The 13,403-nt window shown below is 43.1% G+C and overlaps 1 protein-coding gene across 8 annotated transcripts in view; it reads left to right on the top strand.

The window, feature by feature from the left end:
* Window positions 1–13,403, top strand: part of FOXN2 (forkhead box N2) — a 96,070-nt gene that overhangs the window by 9,429 nt on the left and 73,238 nt on the right. For 2 of the 8 annotated variants that reach the window (XM_053588545.1, XM_053588540.1), the window contains exon 1: window positions 6,638–6,795. The exons of 2 other annotated variants lie outside the window; for them this stretch is intronic. The gene's annotated coding sequence lies outside the window, so the exon portion shown is untranslated. Of the gene's footprint in view, window positions 1–6,457; window positions 6,479–6,636; window positions 6,796–6,922; window positions 7,091–13,403 lie in introns of those variants that run through there. 4 more of the 8 variants (XM_053588544.1, XM_053588542.1, XM_053588546.1 and 1 more) reach the window with 3 other exon arrangements.

Below are 13,403 nucleotides of genomic sequence, written 5' to 3' on the forward strand. Positions count from 1 at the left end.
TCTATTTCCCTGAATGCACTAATACACAGTCTTTTATTGTTTTTCTCAGTGATCGTTCAGAGATCATAAGATGCAGTCTTTTTTTTTTTTAATCTGCAGTCTATGAAGGTAGAATAAGATGTATTCTTGACTTATCAGAGTCTACTATTCATTATAGATTTTTCCATTCTCCTAGAAAATGCACTGGTTTTAGAGCACTTGATTTCATGTACCTTCTCCTGACACATACTGTTACTGTGTTTTTAAATACAGAAGACATTACTATTATAGTCTTATTAGTCAAAATCAATATTCATTTAGATTTACACACATATTTATCATTTTTATTGATATTCTTTTTTTTTTTTTTTTTTAGAGAGCCTCAAGCTGTCACCATGGGTAGAGTGCTGTGGCATCACAGTTCACAGCAACCTCCAACTCCTGGGCTCAAGCGATTCTCCTGCCTCAGCCTCCCACATAGCTGGGACTATAGGCACCTGCCACAACGCCTGGCTATTTTTTGGTTGCAGCCATCATTGTTATTTGGTGGGCCAGGCTGGATTCAAACCCTCCAGCTCAGGTGTATGTGGCTGGCGCCTTAGCTGCTTGAACCACAGGCGCCGAGCCTATTGATCTTTATTTCTTTTTTTTTTTTTTTTGTAGAGACAGAGTCTCACTGTACCGCCCTCAGATAGAGTGCCATGGCGTCACACGGCTCACAGCAACCTCTAACTCTTGGGTTTACGCGATTCTCTTGCCTCAGCCTCCAGAGCAGCTGGGACTACAGGCACCCGCCACAACGCCGGCTATTTTTTTGTTGCAGTTTGGCCGGGGCTGGGTTTGAACCCGCCACCCTTGGCATATGGGGCCGGCGCACTACCGACTGAGCCACAGGCGCCGCCCTGATCTTTATTTCTTTTTATTTTTATTTTTTATTAAATCATAGCTGTGTACGTTGATATGATCATGGGGCATCACTGATCTCTATTTCTTAATGTATCTTTGACCTCGTTAAGTGGGATCATTTTCCTTTTGCATATAGAATGCCATTGTGAATACTCTGTTTTGCTCTTTTGAAAATGTCTTAGAATCATAAAATTTTACTTGCGTTCTTAAAATATATTTTCTTTCAGTTCTTTAAAGTTAAAATCCCATCACTTTCTGGCTTCAGCTACTTTTGTTAAAAAGCCAGTTGTAAGTCTAAATTTTTAAAGATATGCCTTATTTTCTTTGGCTGCTAAGATTTTTCTCTTTGTCTTTGGATTTTAGCAATTATATATACATATATTTTGAGACAGAGTCCCACTGTGTTACCCTCAGTAGAGAGTCATGGTGTCACAGCTCACAGCAACCTCCAACTCTTGGGCTTAAGCTATTCTCTTGCCTCAGCTTCCCAAGTAGCTGGGACTACAGGTGCCCATCACAACGCCCGGCTATTTTTTGTTGCAGTTGTCATTGTTGTTTTTTAGCTGGCCTGGGCTGGGTTTGAACCGGCCAACTTCGGTGTATGTAGCTGGCACCATAACCACTGCGCCAGGCAGTATTTACTGAGCCAAGCAGTATTTTTTATGATGTGTCTGTAACATGATTCACACCTGTGTTGTGTGAATTTAAATATATATATACTGATGAAGATTCATTGGTTCAACTGTTATTTCTGCCAAATACTCTTTTCTTTCCTTCTGGATTTCCATTTATGTACATGTAAAGCTCACTATATTTTCCATGTGTTTTTCCTGTGTTCTACATATTCCATCTTTTTTCCTTTTTGTGCTTCATTCTGAATATTTTCTTTGAACTTATTTTCTAGTTCACTGATTCTCTATTCATCTGTGTCTAATATACTGTTCTACTCATCATTGGCTCTTTATTTTTAGTTAGTAAATTTTATGGTTCTAAAATTTTCATCTGGTTCTTTTTTCTTTCTTTCTTTTTTTTTGCAGTTTTTGGCCAGGGCTGGGTTTGAACCTGCCACCTCTGGCATATGGGGATGGTGCCCTACCCCTTTGAGCCAAGGCGCCGCCCATCTGGTTCTTTTTTCAAGTCTCTATTTGTATTCTTAAATGTGTAATCTTGTGGTTATTTACTTGAACATACTAGCTTTGTTATTTTTAAATTTCTGTCTGATAATTTCACTATCTGAATCCCTTTAGAGTCAATTTTTGTTTATCATTGTTTCTCTTATATTTTTCTTGTTTCCTTGTGTGACTAATTTTTTTTTTTTTGAGACAGAGTCTCATTTTGTTGCCCTCAGTAGAGTGCCATGGCATCATAACTCACAGAAACCTCAAACTCTTGGGCTCAAGTGATTTTCTTGTTTCAGCCTCCTGAGTAGCTGGGACTATAGGCACCCACCACAACACCCGGCTATTTGTAGAGACAAGGTCTCACTCTAGCTCAGACAGGTCTCAAACCTGTGAGTTCAGGCGATCCACCCACCTCAGCCTCCTGGAATGCTAGGATTACAGGCCTGAGCCACTGCACCCAGCCCATGTGTTACTAATTTTTAAAAAATTGTGTATTAGGCATTACATTTGCAATATAGTCTGTAGAAATTATTTGAGGATTTCAATGATACTATTTTACTTAAGGAAGGATTTTAGTTTGCTTCTGCCAAGTGTTTGCAAACATTAGTTCAAAGAAATTACTTGAATCCAGTTTTAGGGTTGAGGTGATTTGAAACTGAGCTGCAGCCCCCTTACTTCTAGGATATAGCCATTTGAATTCCTAGGGTAAAGCAAGCGGGCTTCAGCAGAGTTCACTTCCTTCTCTCTTAGCATACCCTGGACTCTACTTTCTGTCCCCTATCCTCTCAGCAGTTCACTATGGAATGGACAAACGGACATTCCCAGGCCTTTTCATAGTTCCCCCAGATCATGGCCTGGTCACTCCTCATTATCTTGTTAGCTCTCTTATGCCTTCAGACTGATAACTTTTATATTTTGTTGAGCTTTTCTGGTGTCCTCAGCAGGAGGACTGGTTCAAATTACTGTCAATGCCAGGGTTTATAGAAATACAGATATTATTAAATACAGGTAGTTGCTTTTAAGGAGTGCATTGAAAAAATTCCTTCAGGGAAAAAAATTAGACTTTTAGTCATAATTCAGTTATGACTTAAAGTCATAAATTTTAACCTAAGCGACAGAACAGTAATTAGGAAAGTTATATTCTAGTCCTGGTATCATATAATTTGAAGAAAGTTACTTATTTTATTGACAATATTATTGAACGTTACCTCTGTATCAGAGCTGTTCTTTCTTTCTTTCTTTTTTTTTTTTTCTTTTTTAATTTGAGACAGTCTCACTCTGTTGGCCTGAGTAGAGTGCTGTGGCATCAGCGTACCTCATGGCAACCTTAAACTCTTGGGCTTGAGCAATACCATTGCCTCAGTCTCCAGAGTAGCTGGGACTATAGGTGTGCACCACCACACTTGGCTAGTTTCTCTATTTTTAGTAGAGACAGGGTCTTGCTTTGGGTCAGGCTGGTCTCAAACTCCTTAGCACTGGAGATACACTCACCTTGGCCTCTCAGAGAGCTAGGGTTACAAGTTTGAGCCACCTCGGCAGGCCCAGAGCTGTTCTAAGAAATTAGATTATAAAGATGAAAAAAATATGATCTTTAACTTTAAGGGGCTTGAAGTCTAGATTTCTTATTGACAAAATGATTATTTTTACAATCATCAATTCATGATCACAAAGTCTTTTGTTAAATATATGTAACGTTATATAAAGATACATTGAAAACATAAATATGAACATTCAGTTCCCATCATTTTTAGCCTAAACATGAGGGCATTTTATTTATGTAATTATTTTTTCTCATTTTACCTGGCTTCGAAGAACAAAGAGAACATTTTAAACAATTTATTTGCTAATACATTTGTCTTTCCAGTAAAGTTTATCATTTAATATGGTCCTTTGAAATATTTTGGAGAAAGAATCTAGGCTTTACAAGAGATCTTAAATACTAGTATCTTCTTTTTCCTAAAGAGTTAAGTTTCCTACTTGTTTTACTCTTGTAAACTCCTGGGAAAAGCTACTTACTCTGAATCACAATTATCTTTAATCAGAACTTTTCCTGGGTAGATGTTCAAAGTCCTCTAAAATAGCTTCTAGGCATACAAGTATCCCTGGACTCTAAGACTGTAACAGATCTGCGGAGAGATGCAAGCCTTACCCACAGAGATTATTTAAGTGCTCTCAGCTTCTCTGGGTTGGATCAGTCCATAGAGTATCAGCAGAGAGAATTTAGTGGATGAGGGTGCAGTAGGTTCAGTATTTGACTTTGGACGAGTTATATAAGGTTTCTGGATTTGTTTTCCCATGGTAGATTGAGTTCCTGGATGGTATATCTTTAGTGTATCTTCCAGCTTTCAAATTCTGTGATTCTTTCAGAGTTGAGGAGGACTGTTTAATCACTTGGCTTTTAAGTAGATGGACTAAGAGTAATGAGGGAAAAATAAAGATTGATATACCAAATAAGATATTAATACAATAATCTGTGAAGAGATGAAGACTTATATTACATTAGTGGCCACCATGACAATGGCCCACAGAGATAAAACAAACTCAGTTTTGAGTAGGCTGGGTTCCTTAGAAACTATTTCTCCGCTAGCCCTGCCAGGGCATGATGGCTCACCCCTATAATCATAGCACTCTGGGAGGACAAGGCAAGGGGATTGCTTGGGCTTAGGAGTTCCAAATCAGCCTAAGCAAGAGTGAAACCCCCATCTCTTCAAAAAAAAAAAAAGAAAGAAAAATTAGCTGGGCATGGTGGTACATGCCTATAGTCCCAGCTACTTGGGAGGCTGAAGCAAGGAAATTGATTGCTTGAGACCAGGAGTTTGAGGTTTCTGCGAGCTATGACACTAGGACACTCTAGTCTGGGGCAACAGAGTGAGCCAGTGCAGGTTTGGGGCTGGGCAGGGGCAAAAAACAAAACAAACAAAAAAACAAAGAAAAAAAGGAAAGAAAGAAAACTACTTTCTTCCAATCTTTTCATCTTTATTTCCTCTGTTCTCTTTTTACTATACTCTTCTTCCAGGACCTTCTTTCAATTTATCCACATGAAGGGGCAATAGGGATTGCTCTGAAGGGAGAAAACTGAAGCAACTCTTGTTCCCAATTTAAGTGTCTTGTATGTTTGCCTAGTGGCTTCTGAATGCAGCTGTGAGGCCCTCCAGGACAGTGTAAGGAAATACAAATGGAACTAGCAGTTGTCTTTGGACAAATCATATAAATGCAGGGGAGAAAATGCTTCCATTTTTGTTTTTATCTGTTCTGATGCCCATAATTCTTCTGGATCTGTCATCCTCACAGCTTGACTTGTTTTATTGTCAGCAGGCAGCCTGTTTTATACTCAACTCACTTTATATGCAGAGCCTGGCACATAGTGAATATCTAGTTAACATTCATTGTTCAGGAAGGAAGTGAACTTCTATTGAGCATGTACTCAGTGTCTGGGGTTCATATAACTTTTCTTTTAGTCCACTCAACACCTTTGTGAGAAGATGTCACTACTCTAGTTTTTGAAGATGTTGATATAGAAATCCAGCGATTTAATTATCAGGATCAGAATGATAGCAAACTGGAGCCTTAGTTCTGCCAATTACATATATTTGATGTGTTATTTTTCTTAGCTTCAGATTCTTTATCTGTAAACTGAGAATTCATAGGAGTTAGGATAGGGGTGGCAGATTTAGCAAAAACACAACAACCGGGAAGTATATCTCAAATGAACTATTCGTATATTAAAAAATTATGCATGTCAGGAGGCTCCTGTGGCTCAAAGGAGTAGGGCGCCGCCCCATATGCTGGAGGTGGCGGGTTCAAACCCAACCCCGGCCAAAAACTGCAAAAAAAAAAAGATTCATGTCATCTGGTAAGGTTATGTTAATATTGTTGATAGAACAATGCATGTTAAGTCCTCAGCACTGTCTTTAGCACTTGGTGAGCGCTCAGCAAATGCTGTTCATTAAACTTTGGATCTCCCTCCAAAGTCCTTTCCCCTCCCCTACCACAAACACGATGAGCTCAGTTTCCATAGAAAATCTCGGGCAAGCTAGGGTAAATCTACCTTAAGCTATAGTAACGATGTATTATTCCCAAAGTGCTTTCAGAGGCTGGGCAGCGGTGGAAAGCTCTTGGGGAAACCCACAGAACTTAGAGCTGGTGAAGGAGGTCCCTGCAGTTACAGCACAGGCACCGCCGGGCACCGCCGAAGTGCCCGGCCGCCACCCTCGCCCCGCCCCACGCCACCCCGGCCACTCAGCGACCGCGCGGCGCCTCCGACGCTCTCCTATAGGTCCTCCCAGGGACAAGCGAGGTCTTTCCATTTTCCCGCCTTCCCTTGCCCCTACCCCTGCCCAGCCCCAAACCCGCACTGGCCCACAACGTCTCCGCCCTGCCTTCCGTGCGAGCCCCGCCCTTCCGGACCCTGCATTTCACCTCGCCCCACCCGCCGTTCTGGTCAGCTCGCCGATCCAGGCCCAGTCCCTTCGGTAGGAGGTGCGAGAGGGAGGGGCGGGCCGAGCCCCTCCCGAGGGGTCGCAGGAGGTGGGACCGCGAGCGGGGGGCGGGGCTAATCTCCTAGGCGCCGCGTTGCCATGGCAGTGGGGCCGGGGACGGAGGGGGAGGAAGTGAGAGGGAGGGGGATGTGGTGCTGCCGCGGCCGCCACCGCAGCTGCCGCTGCCTGCTTCTTGCCGCGTCCTCCCGGAGGCGGCTGCTGGAAGCCGCAGGGAGCAGCTGCGGTGCTCTGCCATATTGTGTCTTCCCTGGCCCGTCCCTCGCCTCCCTGCTGCCGCGGCCGAGCTGACGGTGAGTCCCGGGCGGAGCGGCGCCCTCCGGGGCAGGCGCCGCCCGGCGTCCGCGCTCCCCGCCCCGGCCCGCGGCGCCGCTCCCAGGCGAACAGGCAGCGCGTGCGGCGGGCGCCGGGCGTGGGGCGCGGAGGCGGCTGTCCCGTGAGGCACCCGGACATTTTTGTCCTGTGAAGAATTAGCGCTGACGTGGGGGGGTGTCCCCGAGCACTCGGCTTGGGTCCTGTGTGAGCTCCTGGGGGTGTCGAACGGAGGGAAGTGTGGCCCCGTGAGGAGTTAGGAGTTTTTCCTGAGAGGTAATGACCGCCCGGGAGCGGCTGTCGCGCGGCGGAAACCGCGGGGAGGAGTGTCGGCTCTCCTGCAGGCTGGGAGGTGACCCCGAGGACGATTAGGGCTCGATCCGGGGATATCTGCTGTTAGGGGTAGTGCCTAAGTCCCTCGGGAGTCTTTGCAACGCCCTTTCCCTGGCTGGAAGTGGAGCGAGACTTGCCGGGCGTGGAGTCCATGTCCGGCCCCGGGTGGGGTCCGGGCCTTGGGGTGGACTGGGATGGGTCCCGGATGTGGGGGCAGCCCCGCCACCTCCTTGCCTCTCGGCGGGCCGGCGTCTTGGAGGACCTCCGAGGATGGCCGTGTCGGTGGGTTGGGAGCTAGTGTTTCAGCGCTGCAATATGGACACTTCCTTGTTCGCTGCCTCCTTTGAGGCCGTGGTTACCTCTCCCCTCAAGACCCTTGTTTTCTGGCAAAGTTGGGTCTGCGATGGGAGCGGCCCTTCAGCCTTTTGAGTTGGCCCCAGGGCGGGAGCAGCGGGTCTGGAACCCGACGGTGGGAGTTACGGGAAGGCAGCCCATGTGCTCAGTACTCCATCCTCCACTCTTTCTTCACTCCACCCCCTTTCACCCCTTTGCAAAAATGCCTCGGTTCCCACTGCGGCTCTTGGGAGTTGGGGTATGTAATGCATTGGGGAGTCACACTCGGGCTATTCTTGTAATAGACTTCTGCTTCGAAGTCTGTTTAAACCAGTGCTTGTACTTCCTTTTTTCCTTACGGGGAAAAGTCTTAGCGTACAAAGAAATGACACAGACTTTATTTTAGATTAACTCTGTGCTGAAGGGAGGAGGGCAGCTATTTATTTCCAGGTTAGTTGAAGCGGTTTCTCCCGTCTTTCTTCTGATGGTGACAGCCACGTGGCCAGCTGAGTGCAATAGAGTGCGCTAGCGACCCCAGGGGCTGAGGTTTCTCTGGTAGCCAGGGGCTTTGTAATCGTGCGTAGTTTCGCTTGCTCATTTATCTTGTTGCTTTCTGAGGGGGAAAGTGGAAAAAGCTCAACCATACTGTAAGCAACAGAATCTTAAAACTTATTTCTGTTCACCTTGCACTTTTTCCAAGGTGTATATTAACATTTGCCATCCTCTGCTGTTTTGATGATGATTCTTTACAATCTCAGCAGTATTAGGTATTCCTCATTGAAGAGTGATGGGGAATCATAGAATAGCAAAAAAATTTTTGAATTTCAATTCCATTAACGAGAGATCCTGATGTAATAATAATCGCACTCTGAAAGATTTCTTTTAGGTAGTTAAAAAAAAAAATCTCAGTTTTTTCTTTTTGCCTAAAAATTTTAGTTGAAAATACATAAGTGATCAGTGAAAATAGTTTAAGGATGAAATAAATGCTATTTTGATTTGTGTATGTTCCCCTTTAAACGCTTTTTTGGGTGGGAAAGATTAAGTTAATATGAATGTTACGTGAAAAGATTTTAAGAAAATGAAATTTACATTTTAGAATTTGTAAAAGTTAAAGATAAAGAAATACACTTTTGGAGAGTTTGGAGAATTTTAGAATTTAAGTACAATCTTTGGTTATTAATGCATTGTGTTTCATTTTGTGAAGGCTTTGGTAGATTTGACGTATTTTTGTAACATGTTTTTATTTGAATTAGTTTACTTGAAGAATGTTAAACCTCAGGAAACATTTAAAATCTGCAGAAAAGTTGTGTAGAGAAGTTACACCAGCACCATTTATTGGAATTCTAATTACTCCATAACAAGGTGTTTAATCAGGGAAATTAATAGATAAAGATATTTATATAAAGCAGGAAGTACTGAAAACATGCTAAAAGATAACTTACATTCTTAGTTATGGGATCTGTTAAAAATGAAACTTTAAAAAGTTGCCCGAACAGAACTTAATCTTGATCTATGGCAGCTTATTACTTAGCTACTCCTTATATATGTATGTTTTTTTTAATGTTTCTTTTGTTGCTTTTAGATTATGATTTTAGTAACAGGAGTTTACATAAATAAAGTTTTGAGAACCTAATGGTTTACTCATTTCTTAGGGAAGGAAAAAGTGTCAAAAATTTTATCCCTGATTTTAGGTTGAAGAGATTAACACAAATGGGAAAAAAAAAGTTTATAGATTCATTGAGAAGCTATAATTAGGAGTTAAATTGTATGTTGCCTGTAGGTGCTGTAAGAGTTGAGAGGGAGACAAGAGGATTTGAGTAGAGAGGGGAGGCTTCTTGGAGAAACTAAGGCCTTTGCTTTCTGAAGTCTAACTCCCACTAATCTTCCTGAAATTATTAATGTATCACCCTAATGATGAGCACCTCTTGTATCAAAAATGAATACCAAATTTCTTCTCAATACCTTTCACATTTTGGTTCTCGTTTCCTATCTGTCTCTCACTAACAAATAGAAAACTGTTTATTATTCACTGCTTCCATGTGGTATAGCAATTTTACTTCTTTATAGTGTCATTGAGTCTATGTCACCCTTGGTAGAGTGCTGTGGAGTCACAGCTCACAGCAACCTCAAATGCTTGGGCTTAAGCTATTCTTTTGCCTCAGCCTCTCAAGTAACTGGGACCACAGGTGCCTTCCACAACACCCAGCTATTTTTTTGTTGCAGTTGTCATTGTTGTTTAGCTGGCCCAGGCTGGGTTCAAACCTGCCAGCCTGGGTGTATGTGGCTGGTGCCGTAACCACTGAGCTATGGGCACCGCGTGGTGATATAACTTTTGTTGTAGCTGGAAATGCACCTGTACTCATCTTCTTACTACTGAAGATTTACTCAAGCTTGAGACCTGCCTGAAATCTTGATTGCCCTGAGAGCCACAGAATCATAGAATTTGAGACCCACTTTCTCCTCTACAAGTGAAAATTCTTTTCCTTGTCTAATAGCATATAATTCTTTTGGGCTATAGCATTTGATAGTGTCTTGTTTTCATTTAGGAAATATTTTTTGAGCCCTTATCATGTGCCAGGCACTGTTAGAGTAACTGAGGATACAGCTTTGAACAGGACAAATTCCTATAGTCTTTGTTATCTTTTAAGATTTTATCACCCAACTACTTATAAGGTGTTTGTCCACTTAGAGGCGTGGGAAACACCAGAATAGGCTCTAAATGACTAGAAATAAAGGTATACAGTAATGTAGAGGTGACAGCTAGTGCTACAAATTTGTATTATGAAGTTAATAGTGGAAGTGTTTAGAAAATGATGCTTTGGGAAACTAAATTTTAAGGAGCATTTGCATATGTGACTTTAGAATTAATATTACAGACTTGACAATGCCTGTGGTATTGTTTTATTAGTAACTTTATTTTATTTACTTCTTTAAGACAGAGTCTCACTTTGTCACCCTTGGTAGAGTGTCATAGCTCACAGCAACCTCAAACTTTTTGGGCTCAAGCGATTCTCATGCCTCAACCCCCTAAGTAGCTGTGACTACAGGTGCCCTCCACAATGCCTAGCTATTTTTAGAGACAAGGTCTTGTTCTGGCCAGGCTGGTCTTGAACCTGTGAGCTCAGGCAATCCACCCGCCTTAGCCTCGCAGAGTGCTAGGATTACAGGTGTGAGCCACTGTGCCTGGCTGTGATAGTAGTAACTTTATTTACACTATATGAGAATATTATCTCTATGTCTTGCCACTAAATAGAAAAGGACAAAAGAGTGTTTTATCATCATTTGCTTCCAAAGGATTTTTATTCACATATCCCCCATTTCCTTTATCTTAACTTTTTATGTAAATAAACTTTTATTTTAGAAAAGTGTTATGATTACTGAAAAATTGCAAGTTAGTACACAGAGTATACCTCACCTAGTTTCCCTTAACTTCTTGTTAACTTCTTACATTACTGTGGTACATTTGTCACCACTAAGGAAACAAAATTACTGCATTACTATTAAACACGTGCTTTATTTAGATTTTACTAGTTTTCCCCTAATGTCCTTTATTGTGCTCTAAAATTCCAGTTTCTCAAAGTTTGGTTTTGATGACAGCGATAATTTTAACAAACGTGTCAGAAATTTTATAGAATATCCTTCATTTGAGATTTTTCTGATGATTAGATTGGGATTATGTGTTTAAGGGAGGAAGGCAAGAGAAGTGAAGTGCTATTCTCATTACATATCAAGGGCACAGGCTAACAGCATGATAAAACTGATAATGTTGGGGTTTTTTTGGGTTTTTTTTTGTAGAGACAGAATCTCACTTTGTCACCCTTGGTAGAGTGCTGTGGTGTCACACAGCTCACAGCAACCTCCAACTCCTGGGTTAGGCAGTTCTCTTGCCTCAGGTACCCACCACAATGCCCAGCTATTTTTTTGTTGCAGTTTGGCTGGGGCTGGGTTTGAACCCGCCACCCTGGGTATATGGAGTTCGCGCCCTACCCACTGAGCCACAAGCGCCACCCTTGTTTTTCTTTTTTGAGACAAGAGTTTCACTATGTCACCCTTGGTAGAGTGCTGTGGCATCACAGCTCACAGCGACCTCAAACTCTAGGGCTTAAGCGATTCTCTTGTCCCCACCTCCCAAGTAGCTGGGACTACAGGCGCCCTCTACAACGTCTGGCTACTTTTTTTTTTTTTAGTGGGCCTGGGCTGTGTTCAGACCCACCTGCCCCCGTGTGTGTGGCTGGCATCCTGAACACTAAGCTGGGGGTGCCGAGCCTGATACTGTTAATTTAATCTTGATCATGTAATTGAGGTCTTGCTTGCTGGGTTTTACCCACTTTCCTCTTATTTCTTTTTTTTTTTTTTTTTGGTAGAGACAGAGTCTCACTGTACCGCCCTCGGGTAGAGTGCCGTGGCGTCACACGGCTCACAGCAACCTCTTAACTCTTGGGCTTACGCGATTCTCTTGCCTCAGCCTCCCGAGCAGCTGGGACTGCAGGCGCCCGCCACAACGCCCGGCTATTTTTTGGTTGCAGTTTGGCTGGGGCTGGGTTTGAACCCGCCACCCTCGGCATATGGGACTGGCGCCCTACTCACTGAGGCACAGGCGCCGCCCCTTTCCTCTTATTTCTTACTCTTGAGAAGCAAGTCACCAAAGCACAGCCCAGGCTCAAGGCCTTAACCTAGTTTTGATTCACGTATTTTTACTTTCCTTTCTATAACAAACATTTAAACTTGGGTAGATATTTAATGGGCATCTTCTGTATTTACATGGGAAGGATTCAGTGGTGAGCAAGAGAGACATCATTTCTATTCTTCTGGAGTCCATCTAATTTAAATATAAAATAGGATTTGTCCCCTTGCAATAGGATTTGTACCCTCACTATAGGTCTTGATTTCACTGAGATTTATAAACATAAAATTATTGAAGCCCTAAAAGGCTAAATGAAGCTCTTATGTAGCCATTTGGAAGATACACTGTTGTCATACAGGTAACATATATGAACCATAAAAATAGCCATCTTTTTGCTACCAATACAGATAATGGAAAATTACTTTGATTCTTTCCAAGCAGGTATAGTACTATTATTCAATTACCAGGATAATTTAATTACCAATAATTGTCTTTGTATCTTAAAAAGTTTTCAGGCATTGTAAGAAAATTCTTGCCGCTCGATAATATTTTCATAGGTATTTCTTGCTTCTACCATTCAAAAGCCTTTTTTTTTTCTGAGAATGGTGCATTGGGTAAAACATTGGGAATAGAACAGGGACCCTAGCCTCTCTTCTTCCTTTTTTTTTTTTGAGACAGAGTCTCACTATGTCGCTCTTGGTAGTGTGCTGTGGCGTCACAGCTCACAGCAATCTCAGACTCTTGGGCTTAAGTGATTCTCTTGCCTCAGCCTCCCAAGTAGCTGGGACTATAGGCACCTATCACAACGCCTGGCTATTTTTTTGGTTGTAGCTGTCATTGGTGTTTAGCAGGCCTGGGTCAGGCTCGAAACCGCCACCCTCAGCGTATGTGGCCGGCACCCTACTCACTGAGCCATGGGTGCCGAGTCAGCCTTTCTTCTTTTTTATAACTTTTTTTTTTGTAGAGACAGAGTGTCACTCTACCACCCTCGGGTAGAGTGCTGTGGCGTCACACGGCTCACAGCAAGCTCTAACTCTTGGGCTTACGCGATTCTCTTGCCTCAGCCTCCCGAGCAGCTGGGACTACAGGCGCCCACTACAACACCTGGCTATTTCAGCCTTTCTTCTTTATAAGAAGTTATGATGGGGCGGTGCCTGTGGCTCAGTCGGTAAGGCACCAGCCCCATATGCCGAGGGTGGCGGGTTCAAACCCGGCCCCAGCCAAACTGTAACCAAAAAATAGCCGGGCGTTGTGGCGGGCGCCTGTAGTCCCAGCTACTTGGGAGGCTGAGGCAAGAGG

The sequence above is a fragment of the Nycticebus coucang genome, chromosome 4 (assembly GCF_027406575.1).
Source record: "Nycticebus coucang isolate mNycCou1 chromosome 4, mNycCou1.pri, whole genome shotgun sequence".
NCBI lineage: Eukaryota > Metazoa > Chordata > Mammalia > Primates > Lorisidae > Nycticebus > Nycticebus coucang.